This window comes from Arvicola amphibius, chromosome 4, assembly GCF_903992535.2.
Source record: "Arvicola amphibius chromosome 4, mArvAmp1.2, whole genome shotgun sequence".
Taxonomy (NCBI): Eukaryota; Metazoa; Chordata; class Mammalia; order Rodentia; family Cricetidae; genus Arvicola; species Arvicola amphibius.
In genome coordinates, this window is record NC_052050.1 from 150,983,623 (window position 1) to 150,996,462 (window position 12,840).

The 12,840-nt window shown below is 41.7% G+C and overlaps 1 protein-coding gene across 1 annotated transcript in view; it reads left to right on the forward strand.

Annotated features, from left to right (window-relative positions):
* Csmd1 (CUB and Sushi multiple domains 1) overlaps positions 1-12,840 on the forward strand; it is a 1,175,551-nt gene that overhangs the window by 360,540 nt on the left and 802,171 nt on the right. The gene's annotated exons all lie outside the window — the stretch shown is intronic.

Below are 12,840 nucleotides of genomic sequence, written 5' to 3' on the forward strand. Positions count from 1 at the left end.
CTGACCCTCAATTTGCCATTTGAGCAAGGTTATGGTCTATTATAACTTGATGTCTGGTTTATCTAGACTTTCCTGTACAGTATGTGTTATTATAATTCATAAGTCACTATGTTAATTTAGAATTTTTATTCTAGCAAACAAAATTGAAGTACACAGTAGGCTCCAATGCTTGTCCCATGCATGCATGAATAGTGATAAATTTTTTTTCTGTTCTTTAGTTTGCATCTCAGCTCTTTTAGCTTAATGTAGTATTTTGTTTCGGATTTAGAAAATCATTTTCTAATTCAAAGACCACACATGTATCCTTTATGGCCACCTTTTCTATTATTCGGGGGAGAGTGGTTGCTCACCACTTAACATGATTGCCTGAGAAACCATCTTTGGTGTGGGTTCTCCTGGAAGCATTATCCTAAGCAATATGTACTATTGTTCCTCTCATCTAAAAACATTATCTACTTCTTCGGTGGCATTAAATTATGATATTCTAATGAGGGACGATGATTATTACATTATGCAGAGAAGAACACAAAATCTGGACGTATTGCACGAAATGTAATTTATGTAAAAACATGCAGACAATTGCATTCAAGTATTTGATGTAAGTAATGAGAGAATCATGCATAATGGGCATTTTTTATTAAACTGAGATTTAGTTGATTTGTCTTATGAATGAAGTTACTCAAGCAAATTGGATTGTGAGCCAAGAAAATAAGAAGGGTAAAATCAAGAGATGGAAAATTAGAAGCTTGGCATAGGCACATGAATATCAGTAGAGACAAACTTAGCTGTAATATTCTACCAGTTTATTTTCCTAGGGAAAAAATGGGCCAATTTGTAGTTAGTTTAGTGATATCTATTGGGAGTCTTACTCTAAAGAATTGTATATTTGTTAGCATATAATACTCCATATTCAATATCTACTAAACACTTGTTATACGATTGTCAAATATTAGGGAATAAAAGATCAGTCAGTTTAAGATCTTTCTGACCAACCCTCTGCTTTAGAAGGGAGGAAATTTCCTTCCTAAATGAATCAAATTACTAAATATAAAGGATGCCACAAGGTTTATATTTATACTGCGGGATGTTGTGCTAAAGATGCATTCAGATGTCCTTGGTTACTTATCACTGACCTACACCTCCTCTACCCTGATTTCCCACCTTCCCCTTCACTAAAGTCCCCCCCCCCCCATCTTCTCCTTTTCCCCTCCACATAGCATTTGTCCTGCCTCCTCCATCACTGAGACTATGCATATTGGTCCCTCCCATATTGGTCCCTTTTTATTTTCTTGTATTCTACTAGTATTCCAAATTAACCACACAAATCTAAAGAATCAATCAAATATGCCCATGGGTACAATCATAACAAGGATTCTGTGGGGATGGAGGTTGAGTGGTTGCTTTCTGATTGGATTTAGTCTTGCTCTACAGGATGAAAAATATTCTTGACGCTGAAAATATAAGTGTTACAGTTCTGGAGGGACAGGTATCCTGGCCATTGGAAACCGGGCAATACCTTTAAATGTTATAGCAAAGGTATTCTGGCTGTCAGAACCTGTAGATGTTACGTCTCTGAAGGGAAAGGTATCCTGGCTATTGAAATCCAGACTGTACCTTCAGCTCTGTTCCAGGTTGGGGATGGTTTCTCCACAGTAATGTAGTGGTTCTGCTCCTCTCTGTGCTCTGCTCTGCTAAAAGAGCTTCTGGACAGAAATGCAGCAACTCTGCTTCCTGCCCTGGCAAAAGTTGTTCCATCTCTGCTCGACTCTGCTAAGGAAGTTTCCCAGCAGAAAATTTCTCCTCCTTCTCCCGCAAAAGTTGTTATTTCCCTACCCAGTTCCACTCCAATGAAAGGTCATTACCCAAACCTTATTCAATTGATTTATTAAAAAGTAGGAATCCAAAAGAGTGACTGCCTCTGCTAGGGTAGAAAAAAGCAGCTCCAAACTGAACAGGTACAGGGTTTATATAGGGTTACCTAGTGGTGGAATTTTTCCAGGGTGAAGATTTCCACGGTCGGAATTGGTCCGATTTTAATCCCTGAGTTTGGACAAGCTTGGAGATATTTGGTTGGTTTTCATGAAGCTCAGGGATTGGCTGGTTGGTCATGGGCAGGGTGTGTTTCTCTGGCTCTGGTGTCAGGGCCCGGGTGTGTCTCTTCCATTGGTCCTTTTAAACGTTTCCACTTTGATTTCAGGGTCAGGGTGTGGTTTTTTGTCTGGCTCTTTCACCCTACAGAACACCCTGAGAATAACTTTTAGGACTTCAGTGGCCCAGGAGGAAACTTGCTATGATAATTTTGCTGGAAGGACATGGTTTTACACTGCCCTCTAAATCTGTGGCTCTCAGTGCTTCCAGATCTTACCAGAGGCGTTTCTTTTTGCAGAAAACAGTGGTTAACACAGAAACTCACAAGTTGTCAGGGTGCAAAAAATAGGCAAAATGCAGTGGTGTGCTCAGCCACAAATGCAGCATCTGGATCATCCGGCTGCCATCAGAGGCACAGACTGCTGTGGAAGCGGGGTACAAAGATAATGAAATCCAGAAGTCATGAAGGAGCAGATCAAATAGTGCCTTCTGAACATCATGGCGAATGCACACTTGAAATCACAGCTGATGTAATTGCCTACAATTGCCTATAAGATCAAGGCAGCCACCATCTCAGTACAGAGTCAGAAGGTTCCTGAGCCTCACTCTCTGAGGAGTGATCAGCAGTTGATGGATTCTAAGGGAGGAAGAATCCGTTCTTTTTAAGGGAGTGACTTCTGGTACCTTAATGGATGAACCTACACCCAGAATTTATCATAGACCTTCATACGACAATGACCTTAGTACATTTTAAAAATATCACATCCTCTGAATGCTTTCTGTATTTCCACCAACTCAACATCGTTTAAATGTGTGTTGTCAAAAGATCAGTGCATCATTATAAAGGAAATATACCATTATAGGTTGTATAATCAAAAAGCAACCTAGAAGGGTTGATGCTCAGAAAGCCTTCAGTCATGGTCTTCCACAAGCTTCTTCCCAGCTCTCAGGTTTGGGTATGGTCTGTGGTCAGACTAGAAGTTCCGGATGGAAGGACTTTGAGGTGAGGAGCAGTTTGAGAAGGCACATGCCACCCACCGGCATCTCAGATAAATTTGCCATCCAGAATGTTTAATTATTTCCTAACCATATGAGGACTGTGGCTCTGGCTTCGTGAATGTGTATTCGGTTGCTTTCCTACCCTTCTCCTTTATATCCACTGCCAAACATTGATTTTGCTCAAAATCATTTTGTTAAAAAATTTTCACACATATCACATATTCCAGTTGTTTCTCAAGGTTGATTTTGTTTCCTCTCAGAAAGCTATCTATATTCCATTAATGTAAGAGTGCGATAATTTTTATTTAGATTTAAAAATTCAATGTGTATAGTAAATTGAAAATTATTCTTTTTACACTTTAGTTTGTATATAATATTGGTAAAAGAGAAGGCAGTGTTACATGTACCAGCTGCTACTTACTCTGCTTATATGCCCCCATGTGCTGTGTTTTTGGACTATCACACAAGCTCACAATTCTATCTTATCCATGTTTTAAAAGCCTTGAAATTATATATAACCGATCTGAAGTTATGTTACAAGCAATCTATTGGCCCAGTATAACCTATGACTTCACTGCATCACATTGTAGGGAGACACAGACACTCAATCCGTGGGAAGCCCATCCCAGGGAATCAGCCCCACTAATCACTTCCGCGTTAATTGTCACCATGTCATGCTGTGTCTGGCTTTTCTCCCGTTTCCTTAAGTTGCACCCCACTTAAAACACATAAGTAGCTGCATAGTTTTGACCAAACATTTTAACACTGGCAGAAGCCCTTTTTTTCTGTACCCGACAAGGTAGTTACATTGTAAGTTTGAGTAAATATTTCACAAAACACAGTTACACTGCTTTAGAAGGATTAGAAAAGAAAATAATAAGAGGAAAAAAAATGGTATCCCTGGACTGCCCAAAATCAAGTAGTGTCAGCACCAAATGCTTGCAAAGGGAGGAGCTGAAAACACTCTCACTTCCCTCGAGAGAGAGAAAAAAAGGATGAGTCTGCACTTTGTGGAGGATGCATGAGAAGTGTCTTATGGGATAAACATACTCTTATTAGCTGTAATTGTGTTCCATTGTGTCTACTCAGAAATACTGTAATGGCCGTTCACACTGGAGCAGGCATGAAAATACTGTAACAGCTAAATTTACAGTTCTGAGAAAAAAAAGTCTGAAAGTTAGTGAAGTAGCCCTCGTGGGTGAAGGGTACACCACGGTTTATGGGCACACAGTGAGGTTATCACCCAGCACTGACATGGAATGAGCCACCAGGTTATACAGAGACGTGGAGATGGATTAAGAGCATGTTACTCAAAGACACAAGCTGGGCCATGAAGAAAGCACTGTACGGCAGAAGTGTTTCACAGTCCAGGAAATGCAAAACCCACAGAAACAGCTACAGGATCTGTTGTTATCAGGAGCTAGCTAATGGACATGATGAGCAAGCAGGTTAGTTTTTATAACAGAGAAAAGACTCTGTATTATACTGCTATCATGGACAAGGAACATAGGAAAGCAACAGGGAACCCTGATAGAGACTCTGGCCTCTGGGTGATGAGGATGGGTCCTGTCTACACAGCAGCAGTTGGCCATGGTGGAGGCGTGTGGGCCAGATACAGGCAACTTTCCACATCGTCCCCTGAGTTACTCTGTGAGCCTAAAAGGACCCCCCCCAAAAAAGGGAAGGGATAAAACAAAGCAACGAAATCAAATAAAATTAAAATAGCTCAATTCATCATTCTGTAATTTTTTTGTGACATGTTTAAGAAGCATATTTAGTGGTGGATCTCGGATCTTTGATCTGAACACTTGGGTGGCAGAGGCAGGAGGATCTCTGTGTGTTGGAGGCTAGTGTGCTCTATATAGTTCCAGGACTAAATAATGAGAACCTATTTCAAAAAACAAAAAATAAATAACTAAATAAAAAGGAAAGAAAAGAGTAAAAGTGAATCATATCTACTTATCAAAGTGGAGTAAAATTTTTATTATACTATTTTGTTTAATCTTTGAATTTCATATATGTGTGTATATATATATTCATATATGTGATAATATATATGTATATATTATCATTTCCACCTTCTACTATCCCTTCAAGCTTTTCTAATCCCTCCAACACATCCTACTTCTAAGTTGCTATACTTTGTTGTGTGGGGGGGTATCAAGTATTTTGTAAATCTGAAATTAAACTAAACTCTATTAATATCTGATAAATCATAGTGTGTATTTATAGATTTGACCCTCAGTGAAACACTGAAAATGTGAGAATTCAACATGTATCAATCAAAAGTAAAACATTTCCTTCTGTGGTGATGTGAATCCATTAAACTTTGCTAAGTTTTGTTTAGCAACCTTTATTACTGGGAAACCTGCCACATTTAATTGCTGAATGTTTCTTAAATGAATACTGCTAAAGTAATCATTAAAAAAAAAACATGTATGGAATTTTGGGAGAGTATTTACTCAAAGCAGGCGCTGAAACTAATGGTGGTTTCGCTGCTCGGTTGTTTAGATTCATTTAGCCGCGCATCACTTCAAGGGCTTAAGTGCTTTGATGCTTGCCCGTGCATCGAGGTTGGCATTGAAGGGAACTGCTTAGCTGAGCAAAATTGCATGCAAATACAGAATAGCAAGTCCAGACGCACAAGGCTGCCATGGAGAAATCACTTTTAAAGATGCATTATGTGATATATTTTCTGAGCATTTAAATGCAGGGGCCGTGAACTGATTGGGTTTTGATTTGGTGAACTATCATAACATCCTTTCATCTAAAGGGAAGATGGCTGAATTCTATTGTAAAAGGGGAAACACAGTGTTAAGTTCATAAGAGATGTGTAGAAAAGAGCAAGACAGCACAACACACAGTGCCGGTGTCTAGTCTGATGTTCATGTCATGTCTAGAGTCAGTTAGAGTGATGGAGCTGTGGGATACACACATACACACACACACACACACCACATACACACACACACACACACACACACACACGGAGAAACACATTAAACTTTCTGAGATTTAAATTCAGCTACTTAAATGGTTCTGATGAAAAATGTCACACCTGAGCGTCACACTGCTGAGGACAGGTGGTGTTGAGCAGTAGGCAGAACACCCAGCTCCCTTCACACTACGTGTGTTCAGGCCTCTAGTCTGTCTTCCAGCTCAGGAACTCCATGACCTTGGGCAAGCCACTTATTTTTTTTCAGATTCAATTTTCTGTTTTAAAACAATTAAGGTAGAATGACAAGGTTACCTCTGAGATTCTTTGTAACTCTGTGGCTGAAGGCTGGCATTTCTGCAGTCAGAAAACCCTGGATCGAAGCCCCAGTTACGTCACTTATGGTTACTGAAGAACAGTCTGTACGCTTGAGAAGTTAGACACTCTTCTTTAGATTCATCCTTAATGTTGGTCAAAAGATGCCGGCCCTGTGGGGTTGAGGGTGGAGTTAGATGCTAGAATTAGCTCTCTAAGAGGGCTTCACCCTGTGCACAGTCAACAGGTCTTCTCAGAGGGGTTATCTTTGAAAGGAGAGGGAGATAAAACAAGGGCAAGGGGGTTAATATGGTCAAACGCATGATGTACTTGACTAGAGAGTCTTTGTGAAACTCATCACCAAGTGCAATGAATGCCTCCCGATGAAAACCTAATACAGGATTATCTTCTCTGTTCATTTCATCTTCCTGGCACCTAGGATTACTCAGAGTTCAAAGAGTGCTCTGATCTGACAGAAACATGAAGGAGTCAGGAAAGAGAGCAAGGGGTAGATTCTAAGAATTTTAAAGTTCTGTAATTGCTTGAAAAGAGTTTTTACAGACATCCATACATTTGAGAGGGCACAGCACGGCACTGATGGATGTTCAAGCAGCGACAGCAGAGGGTGTCTACAATGCCATCTTTCTAAGCCTTCCCTTCCAGTGCCAAGTTTGTGTTAGCCTTCTTGTCTCGAGGTAGACAATACCACAATCAGATGTAAAATGAGCTTAAACTCGGCATCACATTATAGAAAATAAATGTGACTAATCACAGAGCCTCGTGAGGAGACTGTGTGGAGGAATTGGCGTGCGAGCTTTGGCTATATCTTCTATAAAGTAAACCAAAATTCCTACAGCTGATAAAAGATGTTGTTTCCTGCTCATAAAAACAACTGTGAATTTTAGGCCTCAATTCCTGTTCACTCCGTACTGAACAGTGAAAAAGTTTTTTATTTCCAATTAGTGCTTTCAGGTCTCATGAAGACATGTGGACATTACTTGAAGTCTTGTGTAAATATGTTCCTCATTTTGTGTGCTGTTTCTGAGTTGTATATGTTCTTTTTCAGAGATTTATTTATTTTGTGTACATGAAGGTTTGTCTGTATGGATGTGCACACACCACACGGGTGCTTAGTGGCTAAAGAAGTCAGAAAAGAGTGCCAGATCTACTGCAACTGAGTTGTAGATCCTTGTGGCTTGTCCTGTGGGTGCTGGGAATCGAACCTGTGTCCTGTAAAGAGAACTATGTCCCTTAATTGCTGAGCCATCTCTACAGCCCCAGGTTTTAAGTTTTGAGCCAGCTGAGTATTCTAAGGGCAGCTCTGTTTTTTCACAGAGGGTTTGGGTGCTTCCTGCTGTTCAGCCTTCTAGACATGTTTCTTTGTGCTGTTGTAGTTCTTTGTCTTGTTACCATGACAAAATAAATACCTACTAAAAACAAGTTTGATGGAGGAGAGTTATCTGTCTATATTTCTTTCATTGGTTAATTAATAAAGAAAACTGCCTTGGCCCTTTAAGAACAGAAAATTAGGTAGGTGGAGTAGACAGAACAGAATTGTGGGAACAAGGAAGTAGAGTTGGGGAGACGCTTCAGGCAGTTGCGATAGTGAGTCTCCATGCTGCTCCTCTCCGAGATGGACGCAGGTTAAGATCTCTCCTGGTAAGCCACACCTCGTGGTGCTACCCAGATTACTAAATATGGGTTAAAGGAAGATGTGAGAATTAGCCAATAAGATGGGCCAGGCAGTGTTTTAAAAGAATACAGTTTCCGTGTAATTATTTCGGGTGTAAAGCTAGCCGGCGACTGGGCGGCGGGAACACAGCCCGCCGCCTTCACACTACACAAGTTCAGGAAGGAGGGATTTATTTTGGTTTACACTTAAAAGCTGTGGTCTATCCTGGCCCGACAGCAATGGCTGAAGGATCTGGAGGCAGCTGGTCACCTTGTGTTCACAGTGAAATAGAAGGGAAAACTTGGGTTGCTTTTCCCTGCATACCTACTTTAAGACCCTGGACAAGGGAAGAGTGTCACCTACACTTAGTGTGAGTCTTCTCATTGCGGTTGACCTAAGCCAGATAATTCCTCATAGGCACGCCAACAAGCTTGTCTCCTCCAAGATGATTCGAGAGCCTGCCACTTTAGTGATCAATAGCAGCTACCACAGTTAATTTCCACAGCCCACTTCATTCTAAAAGTTGGAGGAGAGTAATGAATCTAGACCACAGAAAAATCATTTTCTAAAGTTTTGCTATAGAAAAGGAAGATCTTCTTTGTTTTCATCAAAGTCTTAGTTTTAACTACAATTGTAATCTTAAAAATTTAAAACTTGAAATGATTGGATAAAATTGCTAAAATTTTTCCTCTATCATAACAGCAAAAATAGGCATCTAGCCTTTTCCATGTATTAGGTACATATGATAAAACACTGAATAAAACCCACAATTATGCCACTCTAGAGCATTTCATTAATAACAACATGTTAAAGATCTTTGTGTGGGCTGGGGCATGTGGTTGAGTGAGTAGAGTATTTGTCTAACACAGCATATAAGCAAGCCTGGATGGGTTACATGCCCAGTGCCAGGTAAAATCAGATGTGGTACAGGCCTATAATCCCAGCACTTGGGATGCCACCCCAGCTACAAGGAAGGCCAAGACCAGCTTGGGCTGCACGAGATCTTGTCGCAGTGATTAAGAAAGATCTCTTCTGCCTGTGATCTCTGGACTTTGGTCATAGACTGGTGTGGAATGGTACTTTGGGACCATGAAGATGACAGTGGTACTCCCAAGGAGTTGTGAGAACAGAATAAGAAGGAACTCAGTGCAGCTCTGGCCCCTGATCACTCTTGGGGTCCCTGTGCTTCTTCTAACCACCATGCACATGGTCACTGTCAACTGCTCTTAGCTGAAGGAGTGGAAATGGGGGGAAAGGCTCTCCTGCTGGGAGCCTGAGACATGATGCTGAGAAGTTGTCCCTTCCAAGCAAGAAGAATGGTACAGATTCCATGTTCTACCCATGAACACAGAAATGTTAATTCCAGTTATTCCTCTGTAACAAGTTAATCTTCTCTTTTCACGACTATTTAATCATGTAAGAGAACATGACATTTCAGGCTGCATAAACACAGGGTATGATCTAGCTGCGTAGGAGTTCATTGACCCTTATCCTAGGCTCAAGCTTCTCTCTATTATTGACCATAACTTACCATTCCCATTCACACCCTCTATACTTGGAATATTTCTAGGGCATGCCAATCAGCATCACGTTGTTCCGAGAGACAAAATTCCATCATAGAAGCTGGCTGCTTCTATCCTTTACTGACACACCTCCATGAAGACTGCCCCATGAGTTTCCTGCCCAATGGTGGTGCAACCCTGCATCACTCCTTGCCAAGAAGGTTCTAATTGCAGCCCTAGTGGTCAGTACAGGGAAGCAGGTGACCTTGGAGATGGCCATGTTGCAGGGTTGCGTGGAAAGAACCTTCCATTGTTCATTATGTTTGTGCTAATCAGTAATGATTTCAGCGTGTCTGTGAAAGGAACTGTATGGTTGTGTGTGTGTGGATATATGTGTGTGGTGTGCATGTCTGTCTGTGAATGTGTATTGATATTGGGAGTGTGTGTGTGTGTGTGTGTGTGTGTGTGTGTGTGTGGCATGTGTATATAAGTATATGCTTACATGACACATTCACAGATATGTGTGTAGATCACATCCATTTGCATGTGTACATAGGGTAGAGCAGGATATTGGGTATCTTCATTCTTCCTTGCTTTATCCATTTGGGACAGAATTGTTTACTAAGTATGAACGTTACTAAACGCTTTGGTTAGTCTGTCTGACCAACAAACTCCAGTAATCCTCCTGACTCAGTGTTTTCCCAAGCTCTAGGGTTACAAGTATGTGTAGCTATGCCCAGTCGTTTATGTGTTAGGGATTTCAACTCAGATCCTCATGCCTGTGCAGGGAGAGCTGTTGCCCACTGAGACATCTTCCTACACACAGATGAAATGCTTCAGTAATGAAACTAGCAAGTGAACTGGCAAGGATTTGCTTCAGAATACACATGTGGAGGATGACGTAATGGGAACAGAACACCCAATAAGAGAGTTAACACAGACATAGCTTCTGTTCTTACTGTCCAGAAGTCAACACAAGGAGTAGTTAAGAAGTGTCGTGTCTTTGCTCTTGATTGCCATGCTAATATAGGTTTTACTGTCACCAAAAATGAGTTATTTGCAAAGCCTGGGGGGCTTCAATGGAAGAGAAAGCATTTTTAACACCCTTGCAACCCTAACTTTAATGGAAACCCTGGTGAGACCAGATTCCGTTGTTATTTCAGGGCAGGACTGCTTAAGGATATCTAGGACAATACAAAGCATCTCTTGTTCCCATACCCATTCTTTCTCTGCTGTGCGAGTCACAGGGAGTCTATGTCATCTCAGGTGCCGGCCATGCTCTGATAAACCTGAGTTAGCCTGGTTGTTCTAGACTCTCTAGACCTCATCCAAGGAACTGGGCCACTGGGTTCTGCACCCTGTTCAACTTCCTAGATGCTATCAGCCGAAGCTTTGAAGAAATGGGTTCCGGAGTTTGGAGGCCATGCCTCCTCTGAAGTCGCTGCTGCTGACCTGGGCAGTGGGGTAACGGTGGGCTTGGTGTAGGTTTATTTTCTGTGTTGTCTCCTTTAAAGGATTCCATTGACTCCATGGCCTGTGCACTCTCATTATTCACGGTTTGGTAGAAAGATCTGGGTGCTCATCACCAAAGCTGACAGAAAGGCATCTTTCTGTTACAAGTTGATGAAGGAGAACGCTCTTGATTAGAAATTTGCTTAAACTCCTTCCTGTTATTGTGACTGTGTTAAATTAAATCATCTAGCCAAGAGTAGTAAAAGTCAGATTTTAACATCCTCTGCAAAATGTCAGATATTACAAAGATAAGGACATTCATTAAAAATGTAGCTTTAATCAATTTTCATCGTTTATTCTTGTATGTAAAACTGACATTTTCCCTTTATTAATTTGAAAAAAAATACAGACTTTCATTTACTAAACAAGTTCCCTGCCAAAACCAAACGAAAGGTGAGACTGGCGAAAGAATTTAAAAAATGAAATCTGTAACAGAGGCTCACGGGCAAGTGTCGAGCTTCTTGGAGGACCAATCCCACACTCACTAAATGTTTTGGCCTAGGTCTAGGCAGTTGATTTAACCCACCAGTTAATAAACACCACACTGCCTGCGCCGTCAGCTTTGGGAAGATGTGTGGTGGGAAGCTCTTCTCCCGAGGTCGCTGCTGAATACTCTGTTTGCCACGGCGTCACCCGAGTCCTTCCAGGAGCTAAAATGGCTCTGAAGTTATTCTCCTTGGACACTTAAGAATCTCAGGTCATAGGGGTAAAAGGATCGAGCTTGCCCTCGGTTGGAGAGTTTAAAAGGGTGGATTCCTGACTCTCGGCTCTGAATCCAGTATTTCTCCAATTTATTTATTATCTCTGTGTGATAACGTCTACCACAGGGAGATTCAGGGTGGAAAGCTGTAATTGAAATATATGTCATTAAAAAAAATTTTTCTGTCACGCGGTACGAACTACCCTGGAAAGCAGTATCCTTTGCTGCCAACTATGGCGTCATACTCCACTGGGGTAGAAGTCTAGAGCGGAGCCGTGGTCAGAACTCGCATCAGGCATTCAGTCACATTTGGTGTCGGGTAAAACTAGAAAAGCTGTGCTTCCTTCCCCCTGGCTTTGAAGAGCACAAGGTGATCTGGGAAACAAGGCTCCAAGCATGGTTTCTTCTGCCTTGAGACCCCCAGGATGGATGGGAACAGAATTTCAGACTGTTATTTAGAGACCAAACAAAGTTGTCAACTGCATTGCCGGGTAGAGAGAGGAATCCAAGTTGGATGTGCTTGGGGTATTGTGAGGCTGGGGTTGTTCTGAGGTAGCTGCTGGGGACTAGCAGGCTGGAACTGTGGAACTGAACAGTTTCCGGCTAAGACCACCTGTGAGGGCACCAGGTCACAGAGCTCTGGCCTGGGGAGCAATTGTCACAGATGATGATAAATGAGCCTCGGATGTCTGAAGCTTGGCAGATGTGCAGGGTGTTATCTTCTAAGAGGAAGAGTGCACTCGGGAGCAAACACAGAAGTGAGAGAGTGAGAGGGGCTGGATGCAGGTGGATGACACTTTCTTTCTCTTGATACAGGGGTGGAGGGGAGGGTAAGAAAGGGTGATGGGGAGGACATCCTTTGTGTTCATGGAGAATTATTTTCAAGAACCCTCCTGTACACACCCCAATCCACATGTTGTGAATTCAATAAAAAAATATTTCCCCAAACCTTATGTGTTTGAACACTTGGTCCCCATCTGGTCACAGTGGTTTGGTAAATTGTAGAGCCTTCTGGATGTGGTGACGAAGGAGTTCATAGCATCATAGGGGCAGCAGTGATAGTTATCAGTCATCCTGCCTTCCAGTCCGGCTCTCCGCTATTGTCTGCCATCTAAAT